Consider the following 11,108-nt stretch of genomic DNA (forward strand, 5'->3'; position numbering starts at 1 on the left):
TTTCCATTGTTGTACCTCAAGGGCTAGTTGTGGGTGACACCCAAAGCAGAACATTTGAAATAGATACATGGTCAATATTTCTAACTTCAGATACAGAAATGATACAGGCATACAAATTGGATAATCACATTCAGTAAATCATAACCTTTCCAATGAGCTATCTTGCATAAAGTACATCTCAGTTATGCCATATCCATATCATAAGCATATTTTCATAAAGACAATGGAGTCTTTCAGTTTTTATTTGTATAAAAAAAAATCCTGGAATTTTTTTTAGTGTTTATTTTCCAAGCATTAAAACCAGGATGAAATCTGGTTAAAATAATTTTAAAAATTGGGAAAAATCAGGGGGAAAAGAAAAAGGAAAAAAAAAACTTTCACAATATACTAATTTTACTACAGTATAATGGAAACTTTTTTTTATGTACAAAGGTATTTTGTATCTCTCAGAGATAGTAGTTTTTCCAGAAATCCTGGTGTGCATATGCTCGCATAATTTTCTCCAAAGTATTCTCACTCATGTTGAGCCTCTTGCTGTCTTGGAGGTAGTCCAACTTTGAATATAAGCACTCTGCGTCAATAGATCCAGGAGGTACATTCAAAGCTCACCGTGCCACTTTGCTGAAGTTGGGGTGTGTGTCTTGATGACTGTTCCAAAAAGCCAGCACATCCAGTTTCACACTGTCAGGTTTTGGCATGTTCCTGTAAGTAGTAAATTCCTCTTTCAGATTTGAAATTTCATATTTAGTGGCAAATGGTTGAAACTCTGGCATAACAGTTGTTGTCTGCTGCAAAATTCACCTTGAGGAAGAATCTTCGGCACCAAACACTTTGGGGTTCAGATTATGGGCCACGGTTTTCTCCCATTTCTCAGAGCATTGTGTTGAAGGTTTTGAATGCTTTTTTGGTTTTCTCGTGTTCTATGATCAGAAAGATTTCCAGAAACAGCTGGGTTTTCTCACCATATGTTTCTCCTGCAGCTTTTGTGCTCAATTCAGCTGAGATTTTGGTTGTCAGGATCCGGTAAACATCTGTCCTGGCAAACATGTTGGCAGTAGTTGGAGAAAACTCCAGTGTTTGCTGTGTGTCACACAGTGATTCAGAGTTTTCAACATTGAACATAACTTTGGTGTGTAGATTCTGAGGGTCATTCTGGGTGTTTGCCAGTCTCTTCAGAGATTCTGCTTTAGAACCAACAAACTCAGGATGATCGAGGAGACGCATTAGCACAGTCCATGCATTATTTACATGACAGGTAGTGAAGTACAAGCTCATCCACCAATGTGGCACAATAGGGATAGGTCGTCAGCTCTACACTTGTCTCGTACTGTGTAAAATAAAGGCTTCAACTTATTCGCATGCTTGAAAATGGCCCTGAATCCAATGATAAAAAATTTCACATCTTTAATTTCTTCCGTAGCAGTAGCGCCTGACAGTGCAACATTGATTGGATGAGCAGGACAGGTAGTAAGTACCACCTCCAGTTTCTGATTGAGTTTAATCTCACGTGAAAACTTAGCCATGTAGGAAGTAGAATCTGTGTTAGTTGTGGCCACATTTTCCCAAGTTAGTTAGTACATTTCAAACATGTCAGTTTTTGCTGCATCGACAAAACAGGTGTCAGCATAGGGGATGAATGTCTCGTCAGCACAAAACAATGAATAAAAAAAAATGAAAACAAAAGGCCAAGAATCGGACAGTCCAAAGCATCAGGAGACTCGTCAAAAATCGGACTGGACACCACATTCCACTCACTCCATCAGTTTAGATACTAAAAGCATTGTCATTTTCTTTCAGATATTTATGAGTGAGGCTGTCTGCATTAGGGAGGATTGATAAACTGGTGTAAATCAGTAAAAAAGGAACTTTTAATAAAAGAAACTGGTAATTTATCAGTGAAAATCAGTAAAACTGAAAACACAGAACACTAAGGATCCAGGCCTTAGGTTTTGTAGAAATAAGCTTTTGCATTTATGGTTTTATGCATTTTTTTTAATCCACTGGGGAAAATATTTTAACTCCTTCCCCCAACCACCCTCCACTAATATTTCCCTACAGTGTTTGCAAACTATACATTGTAACTAGAGCTGTCTTACAATTTTTCATGTGAAAAATGCTCTTTTCACAAAATTGAAATTTTCTACAGGAAAAATTCAATTTTGCCAGAAAATTTTGATTTTTTTCAATGGGGGGAAAAAACCCAAAGAAGGCTCCCTGGCTGCTTGCCCCAAAAGTGAAATTGACAAGAGCCTTCGATCTACAGGGAAGACCAGGACCTTCCAGTGCAGTGTCTGTCCCAGTGATCACTCTATATCTGACTGTCGTGGAAAGAATCACCCACGCACTGATTTTAGTTCACAGACTCAGAGCCTGAGGCCTTTATTGCAATACGTACCAAATGCGTTTGGGGTGCAGTTCGAAAACTGACACACCGAGGGCTGCTCGCAGGCGGGTTTTTATTTCATTAAACCGCTAGCAAAGTACAAACAATACGTCATGAGTTAAGAAATTAGGGTTGGGGTCAGTCCCCTCTCCCCCTTTCCCCCCGGTACCTTCCTCATTAATTTCCGAGAAGTGGGTGTTTATTTGGGTAGAGGGGCACTTGGTGGTTTTCCCCAGGGGTGGTACTTGGCACCAGTTTGGGTACATTTCTCAAGACACATATTATTTTCCAGGGTCTTTTGGTTAAAGATTGGGGGGGGGGGGTTCCATGGGACGCCTAAAGAGGATCTGTGATTGGCTATTTTTGCAGATAGCTGGAATCACGGAGTGGGTCACAGATCACCCAAAGGAGAAGCTGCATGAGTTAAGAAATTGCATTTAGCTAAAGTTACCTATTGCTTCACACAAGTGGTTATTCTATTTCATTAGTCATGAACATATTTCATTAGTGCTGCTGCTGGGGCTTTTTTTATTCTTTCCCTCCTTGCCCCCCCCACTCTGGTCATGACCCTTGACCGAGTTTGGCAGGGAATTGTGCAGTCTAGTCTAGTTCAGGCCCTGGCCTGTACTGCTTTGTGTAAGGGTAGTTAGCATAACAGATCTCTGTTGGAGGGTTTATTTTGGGGCCTTCAGATTCACAGCTCTGGCTATTAAAAAGAAGGCCCCCCTGCTCTATTTCCCCACAATTTCCCTCCTCTGATGCCCTATAGGCATCACTACTATCATTAAACAAAGGGGCTATAGGACTGTATTCGGATTTAGAAATGACACTAAGGTGGTCGATTTCCGGATCTGAGGGATAATATAGTGTGGGGTGGGGAACATCTGTGAAAATAAAAAGGGCTTCCGGTGGTGGTCGGGGCTGAACCGGGAGCCGGGGCAAACGGCAAAATTTACATAAACGAGCAACAGCCAACATTAATCCGCAACAAATTGCTAGAACAATTCAAAATAGAATGTGAATGGCAGAAGAGGTTAGACAACTGGGTGCAACTTGGGCGATTTCCTTAGAGGCAAAGCATGTAATGTCGTGGGAGGAGCATAAGGTATGTACTTGATAAGCAGTTTGGAAGGCTTTGACCTTTTTGTTGTATTCTATTTCTATTACATGCATTTGGTCTTGCAGGTGAGATAAGTTGGAGAGGAGAGGGAGTAGAGAAGTGAGGTTTAGGAAGCTGTTAGAGATAGGGGAAGTCCAATCAAATGTAAAAGGAACACTTGGATGGAGGGTTAATAAACCTGAGGATTAGCAGGCCATACAATAAAGCGGCTTCCTTGTGCAGTGGTTAAGTTAAGGTGAAAGGGGATAGGGATGTGGGGGTCTGATGGCAGGGCACATCCATGGTTCCTACTAAATAGTAATTTTCCCTCTGGATTTTTACCTATCGCTTCTCCTTCCCAACATGCCAAATTAAAAACGTTAACCACTTTTCCAGGATACAATTTGCGGAGGCAAAATAGCTGTGGGGATTCCAAGGGCCATAATGACCACAAGGTTCTGATACTCACCCAGATATGTTGAGCAGCGAAATCATAGGGAGTGGTGATGAAACGGCTAGGTTCATGGGGTGGTTTAACTTCCCATACCTGCCGGTGGATAACCCAGTCCCATAGAAAATTCGCCCAGGGTTTTGGCACTGGAGCCCTGGTGCCATTGATAGGTCCCGAAGCTTGGAAGGTACATGCGACAGAGTCACAGCTCCATTTTGACAATGTTCACGTATTTCTCCACTTCCACAGCTCGGGTGGCACTTCTACCGCGGTGGTAAGGGTTTTAGGCCACCGCTGATTTAAAACATCGGTTCGCATTTTTGCCAAAAGGTTGTTAAAGAAATCTTGCATTTGGCTGCACGCTAAATCCCACCCAGTGTCTTCTCCTGTTAAAACGAGGGTGTTTATTAACCTTGTTAAGAGGGTTTGGGTTGTTGTTCCCAACCCTGATAAGGTATGGAGAGTTTTTATATCTGATTGGGTGTTAGTGAGTCCTGCCTCAGTAATAAGGCCCCATGCCCTTTCTAAATTTCCCAGGCGTTCTTTATGGTCTTGGGCTTTGTCTATGCTCCAAATAGCAGCTGCTTTAGTTAGGCCATGTAAGGCCCCTTTCACCAAGCCTTTCCCCGATAAAAACTCTTCCACTGCACAAGCTGGGCCAGTTGAATGGAATTTGAATGGCTGCTCCCTGAGAACAATTAGGGTACTGGGTAGTTATTTGGAAAGCAGAGAGGGAAATGAGAAAGTGGTGGTTCTCATAGTAGCATTTAGCACAATCCACCACTGGAAACAACAATTCCATTGGTAGGATGTGCTATACCACATTTGTTGTTCCGAGACTTGAATTTCCCTGAGGCCACGGCCAGACAGATTTGTATGGGAATTGGAGAAGACACGAGGGGGAATAGCTGGGGAGCGGGGACTACAATGATGGGCAACCATGTAGAGCCAGGGTACACTGCAATAAGACACAGGCCAAACCAGAGGCCACTGATTGGCCAAGATTTAGAAAAATATTACTTTTTCCCTCCCACCCCAAGTACGTTAAGGAGGAGAGGCTGAGGAATATTAAAAGTTTTATTTTCAGGTAGTTTTGGCTAGCTTCCGCAAGCTATTCTTCAAGATTTCGTAATCTTAGTTCACTTAGCTGTCCGGCAACCGTTCTTTGCTGATGGACCCCTATGCAGACCCAGTTTTCTGGTTTCAGTGAGTGGTAGGACTGCTGTATATAAAAAGACCTAACACATTTTGTTAGTGCCTGACTATTGTGTAATTTATTAAATGACTGTTTATTTGAGCTAGGGCCAGCAGGGCACTGTCAGTAGCTGCATTGGGTGCCCTGGTAAAAATTTTATGAGGGCTGAATCTGGTCTTTTGATTGGGAGTGGCCTTTAAAGGGCATTTGGCCATACTGGATTTGTGAAGCTGCACATAACTCTTTTATAATCAGTTCAGATATGCCAGACTGTGATACAAAATTCTTAAGCAAAAGCCTTACAACAGCCCCCGCATGACACATTCTACCAATGCAAAAACTGTTGCAAAACCTCTGCCCAAGATCCTGCATTTGCCCTTTTTACAAGAAAATACATTACTAAAACTAACATATACTTACAATTATAACATTTAACCATTTGAATAAAATTAATTCAAATATTTAGAAAGAGTTCCCAAAGAGGGAAAAGTGCTGCCTGCCCAATTATTACATCACTGGCAGTAGTGCTGGGCCATAGAGGAAAAGTTTTACTTAACTGCAGCAATTAACGGTGCACAGTCATCCGGTAATGCACGCGAGCAAATAGGGTCAGAGCACCTGAGGCGCAACTGTCCAGGGAGCGCCAAAGGTGATCAGGGTATAAGGTGTACCCAGCAACACTTCAAGATTTCTATTTGTGGCTTTTTAGTTGATATTAGCTTTTACTTGCTATTTGTTACCAAAACAGATTTAAAATTTTCCATTCTCCTGGCTTTGACTACCCTGCTGCAGCCACAACTTTGGTCTTTATTTAAAACAATTCATATTTTATAAAGCATTAAGTCACCTTAAGGATTAAATGCTAAATACCAAAACTAAACAACACTAGTTTACTTTGTTTGGCAAAAGTATTTTTCTTGGTTACATAACCCCAAAACAACATTTATTTATCTTAAACTTATAAAACAAAAATTATACACACGAGGAGTGTCTTTTAACAAATTTAACTAACTTTTTTTTTATAGTTAAATAATTTACCTATATAACCTTTTGCCTGGATTATTTACAGACACTCCCAAAGGAATGGCTTCAAAGAAACCAATAATTTTTTTTTCTTTTAACATTTATACATAGTTTCACTGCTTAATTCCCACCAGTAATTACAGAGTTAACTTTTTACTTTCTTTTAACTTCCTTAAACTGTGGTTGTCTGCCCTTTTGGGCCCAATCCTTCTTTTCATGGGCACAGGCATTGTTTTACTATCAATTCAGCAAGGAGGGTGGGCTTTTTGGCTAACCCCCCTTGTAGGAGAGGATTAATTATTTAACAAAGCAATTACTATTATACACAAAAGAGTGGTTAAACAACACAACAACACTAAAACACTGCAGTAAGCCTTGGTCTCCTTTCCAGGCGAGAGCAATTTTCCTAGCCTCTATTGCTCAGGGTGAGGCCAATCCCCCCAACATTCACACCACTGGGGAGGATTTACAAGGGAGGTCCTCGCACATACCCTGTCTGGCAACGAGTTACCAATCCGCCTCTGAGAGGAGCGGGGTAGGATGCCCAATTGCCCCAGGTTTTGGCAAACTATTTCCAGGGACTGGAGCTCACTCCATATGCGAGTCCATGCTCCAGAGGAAGATTTGGGGGAGGGTTTCGGTCGTAGGCCAACCACACAGAAGGTTAGGAAAGGCTTGGTCTCCGTACACCCCTCCCCCAGTAGAGAGCACCGCCCGCCTTCAAGAGAACGGGATGGGTTGCTCTACTGCCTAGGAGTACGTGGACGGTTTCCCGGGGCCTCCCCGCTCTCCAAGCAAGGAGGGACACAATTGTCACTTAACGGGTAAAAAAGGGTGGGGACCTACTGCTCACACAAAGCGGAGGTCTCCGCTATTCTCGGTCCCTTACCCCACCCGTAGCAGGTCCCGGGTTCACCTTACGACCCACAATCACACCACACCTATTTTGGGATCTTGCTATGACAGTCCTCATCAGTCCACACAGCCTATTGCTGGTGGGAGTCCTGCCAATCCCCGGGCAGCGGATCTCACTGCTTCCACTCAGCCTATTGCTGGTGGTTGAGACTTGCCAAGTCCTTTGGCTGCTCCGAGATTCCCTGTACCTTGCCCTATGTGTGCAATGGGGGTCTCCGGTTTTCCCAGTCCCTTGCCCCACCCGCAGTAGGTTCCAGGGTGCCCTGTACCTTGCCCCACTCAGACAACGGGGGTCTCCGCTATTCTCGGTCCCTTACCCCGCCCGTAGTGGGTTCCAGGGAGTGGATTCCATCCCCTACTCACTATGGGGTCCACTTTCCTGGGGTTCCTCAGCAGCCGGCCCTGCACCCTCTGGGGGAACCACTCCCCAAAGGGCGATTGCCACAAAGCTAAAACTAAGACACAATAAAAAATAATTATTGCATAATGCAAAAAATCTAGGATATCATCGGAGGTCACCACATGGTAAACAAACTTTCCTCTGCCGTTGGGGCAGGGGTTGGGTCCCTTAAGGCGGTCACTTGGCCTAGTGCCTACTCCAGTCCCCTGCTCCCAAGGAGGTCAGGGATCTTAATCCACTTTCACACACCCACTCCTTCTGTCCCTTTACAGCCCCCTCTCTCTCAAATAAAATGGGGAGCTTATATTCGGACGCAGGGAGAAGGCATTTATCAGAGACTTGTCAATCTCCAACCCCCTTCCACCCTCGGGTCTTTTACTCGAGGGGTGACTACTTTTCTGATATTAGTGACGGTTTCCCTGGTTTTGATGGGAATACTCTATTCAGCCTCTGTTCCTGCCTGTATAATCTCCTGTCATCCGAAACTTCTTTTTATTCTGGGCTGGCGCTCTAAGAGTGTTTAACTGCCAGATGGATGTCCCAGTAATTTCACCGAGGCTGTTTTAAGGAAACCGTCGGGTTTAAGACCCTTACATACACACAAAACAAAACAGACGACTCCCAACGCTCCCAGAAGAGAATAATAAGTATTGCAAAGCATAAAGCGAAAGATTACATAGCAACCTGCGAAATAGGTCTGCCAATAGAGCGAGCATCAGTCAGCTGAGTCTGTTGCCTTAAGATTCAGATCACAGCGTACCCCCCCCCCTCCCCCAAGCTAGAGCCTACAGGCAGCTTTGCACTGAGACCCGAATAGAGACAAGGGTCTCTTACCTGGCGCCTGGGTTCAGTGTGGAAGCAGTCTGCGGTCCTCCTGCCCGATGGGATATCGAGTGATCCCGGACGAGCCCCCAAATTGTTGTGGTCAAAGACACCCACGCAATGATTTTAGTTCAAAGTCTCAAGCCTGAGGCCAGTTTATTGACATACATACCAGTGCACTGGGGTGCAGTCTTCAGTATGTATGTCAATAAACTGGCCTCAGGCTTGAGACTTTGAACTAAAATCATTGCGTGGGTGTCTTTGACCACAACATGACCTATCAGTCCTCATCCTCAAAGGAAACCTGCACAACTCTTTCAAAAGAAGAGCCTGGGATCTTAAATTCATAACTCTGCTAGAAACCCAGGATTTATGGCTTATTACAACAATCTGTAACCCACTAACCCCCTCTTTTTGTCCTATGTCTGTGACTGCAGAGGTGTTAACAGGCCACTCTATTTTGAATGGTCCCTTAGAATATGTGCTAACTGCTTATGCTAAACAATCTGTTGCACACGGTATTTAGCTGTGACACTGGGAGTGCCTTTTCCAGATCTGAAGCAGAACTCGGTGTGGCTCAAAAGCTTGTCTCTCTCACCAACAGAAGTTGGTCCAATAAAAAAATATTACTGTACCCACCTTGCCTCTCAAAGAACCTTCCAGGTGGGCAGCTGGCAAGCTAAAAAGTTCTGTTTTAGTTCTGGAATTGCGCGTCTCTGGAAATCCCTTCCCACCAAAAAATTTGTATTTTTGGCTTTTTTGTCCTTTGATATGGAAAAAAAAAAATTAAATGCAAAATTTTACAGGACTGGATTTACTAGCCAGCTCTCATTGTGGCATTATGCTAGTGCTCGAGCATCTGGAAATGGAATTTACTTAAAAACAAAGTGAAACAGGCTCACCTTTGAATTTTCCAGGATGAAAGAAATGCAAAAGCAAGCAGCACAAATACAGAAAAGGTAAAGCTGTTTAAAATCCTTTCGGTATCAATTTTTTTTTTTTTTTAATTCTCTAAGGTGATCTTAAAATAGTCAAGGAATTTTTAACCTTTAACAAGATCTCACCGTAGCACAAAATATACTGCTGAAGCACTGTACTAAACAGTTCTACATAGGCCCTGCTTGTGACTGATGGTGACCCAGTAAACATGGACGAGGGCATGGCTGATGCAGTGCTGTTACATCTGGTAATAGTAATGTGGGTTTATAGTGACATGTCTATTATAAATCCATGTTATATCTGCACTGAATCATATCGGCAGAGAGAGCTTCTTTCTCAGAAGCTGTACAGGGGGCGAAAACAGGGAAGGAAGGAGTTTCTCCCACTGGGACTCTGAGGAGCTCTCTAGGAGCAGAAAGGAGTGAGGGAGGGAAGCCTCTTTTCTCTGATGCTCAGAAGTTCTGCAGAGAGAAAAGTGTGAACTGGGGAAGGAGACTCTCTCTCCCCTAGAACACAGGAACTCTGTGAGGAAAGAAGATGAGGTTCCAACCACAATCCCTCTCCTCTGTCTCTGGCTCTCTGCACAGTATGGATTAGCTTATTAATATTTTATTTGCACCGTAAATGACAGCTTTTGCTCTGTGTAGCGATCTAAGGGTCTGTGCTGTTGTGGAAGATCTGGACCTGGGATAACAGGGCTGTACTTAGGCATATGCAGAATACCTGGCTGCGTAGGGCACGTGCAAATTTGGGGCACCACTTTGGGTCTTAGTGTCCACCCTCCTGGCTCTTCCTATCCCTGATCTGACCCTTCCTGCAGGCTCCCACATCTGGCTGCTGCAGCCTGGTGACTCTTACTCTGGAGGTTTCAGAGTAGTAGCCGTGTTAGTCCGTGGCCTTGGCTACACTCGGCCATGGCAGCGCTGTGAAGCGCGAGTGTAGTCGCGCTGCCAGCGCTGCGAGAGAGCTCTCGCAGCGCTGTATGTACTCCACCTCTCCGAGGGGAATAGTTTGCAGCACTGCGATCGAGCGTGCAGCGCTGTAGGCTCTGATTACACTGGCGCTTTACAACGCTGTACTCGCTGCGCTCAGGGGGGTGTTTTTTCACACCCCTGAGCTCAGCAAGTTGCAGCGCTGTACACTGCCAGTGTAACCAAGGCCTGTATCTGCAAAATGAATAGGAGTACTTGTGGCACTTTAGAGACTAATAAATGAATTTGTTAGGCCTTGGCTACACTTGCGAGTTACAGTGCTGTAAAGCTGCCCCCAGCGCTGTAACTCACTCCCCGTCCACACTGGCAAGGCATTTGCAGCGCTGTATCTCCGTGGTTGCAGCGCTGCATGTACTCCACCTCTCCGAGAGGAACAGCAAGTATTACGCTGCCGCTGCAGTGTTGCAGCGCCAGTGTGGCCACCCAATGCGCTGTGACTGGCCTCCAGAATTATTCGGCAGTGTCCCACAATGCCTGTTCTAGCCACTCTGGTCATCAGTTCAAACTCTACTGCCCTGGCCTCAGGTAACCAACCATGTGACCCTCCCTTTACATTCCCCGGGAATTTTAAAAATTCCCTTCCTGTTTGCTCAGCCCGGTGTGGCGTGGAGTGCTATCAGCGAATCTTTCCAGGTGACCATGCCTCCACGTGCCAAGCGAGCCCCAGCATGGAGCAATGGCGAGTTGCTGGACCTCATCAGTGTTTGGGGGGAGGAAACTGTACAGTCCCAGCTGCGCTCCAGCCGTAGGAATTACAATACCTTCAGGAAGGCATCAAAGGACATGATGGAAAGGGGCCATGACCGGGACGCCCTGCAGTGCAGGATTAAAGTGAAGGAGCTGCGGCGTGCCTATCGCAAAGCCCGTGATGCAAATGGCCGCTCGGGTG

General features: G+C 44.8%; 1 long non-coding RNA gene across 1 annotated transcript in view; it reads right to left on the reverse strand.

Annotated features, from left to right (window-relative positions):
- The window catches only part of LOC135973108 (uncharacterized), a 37,285-nt gene extending 28,806 nt beyond the window's left edge, over positions 1–8,479 (reverse strand). The window contains exon 1 of the long non-coding RNA XR_010589806.1: positions 8,301–8,479. This is a non-coding gene — a long non-coding RNA (uncharacterized LOC135973108). The remainder of the gene's footprint in view (positions 1–8,300) is intronic.
- Positions 8,480–11,108: the final 2,629 nt, after the last annotated feature.

Source organism: Chrysemys picta, chromosome 1, assembly GCF_011386835.1.
Source record: "Chrysemys picta bellii isolate R12L10 chromosome 1, ASM1138683v2, whole genome shotgun sequence".
NCBI classification, from domain to species: domain Eukaryota; kingdom Metazoa; phylum Chordata; order Testudines; family Emydidae; genus Chrysemys; species Chrysemys picta.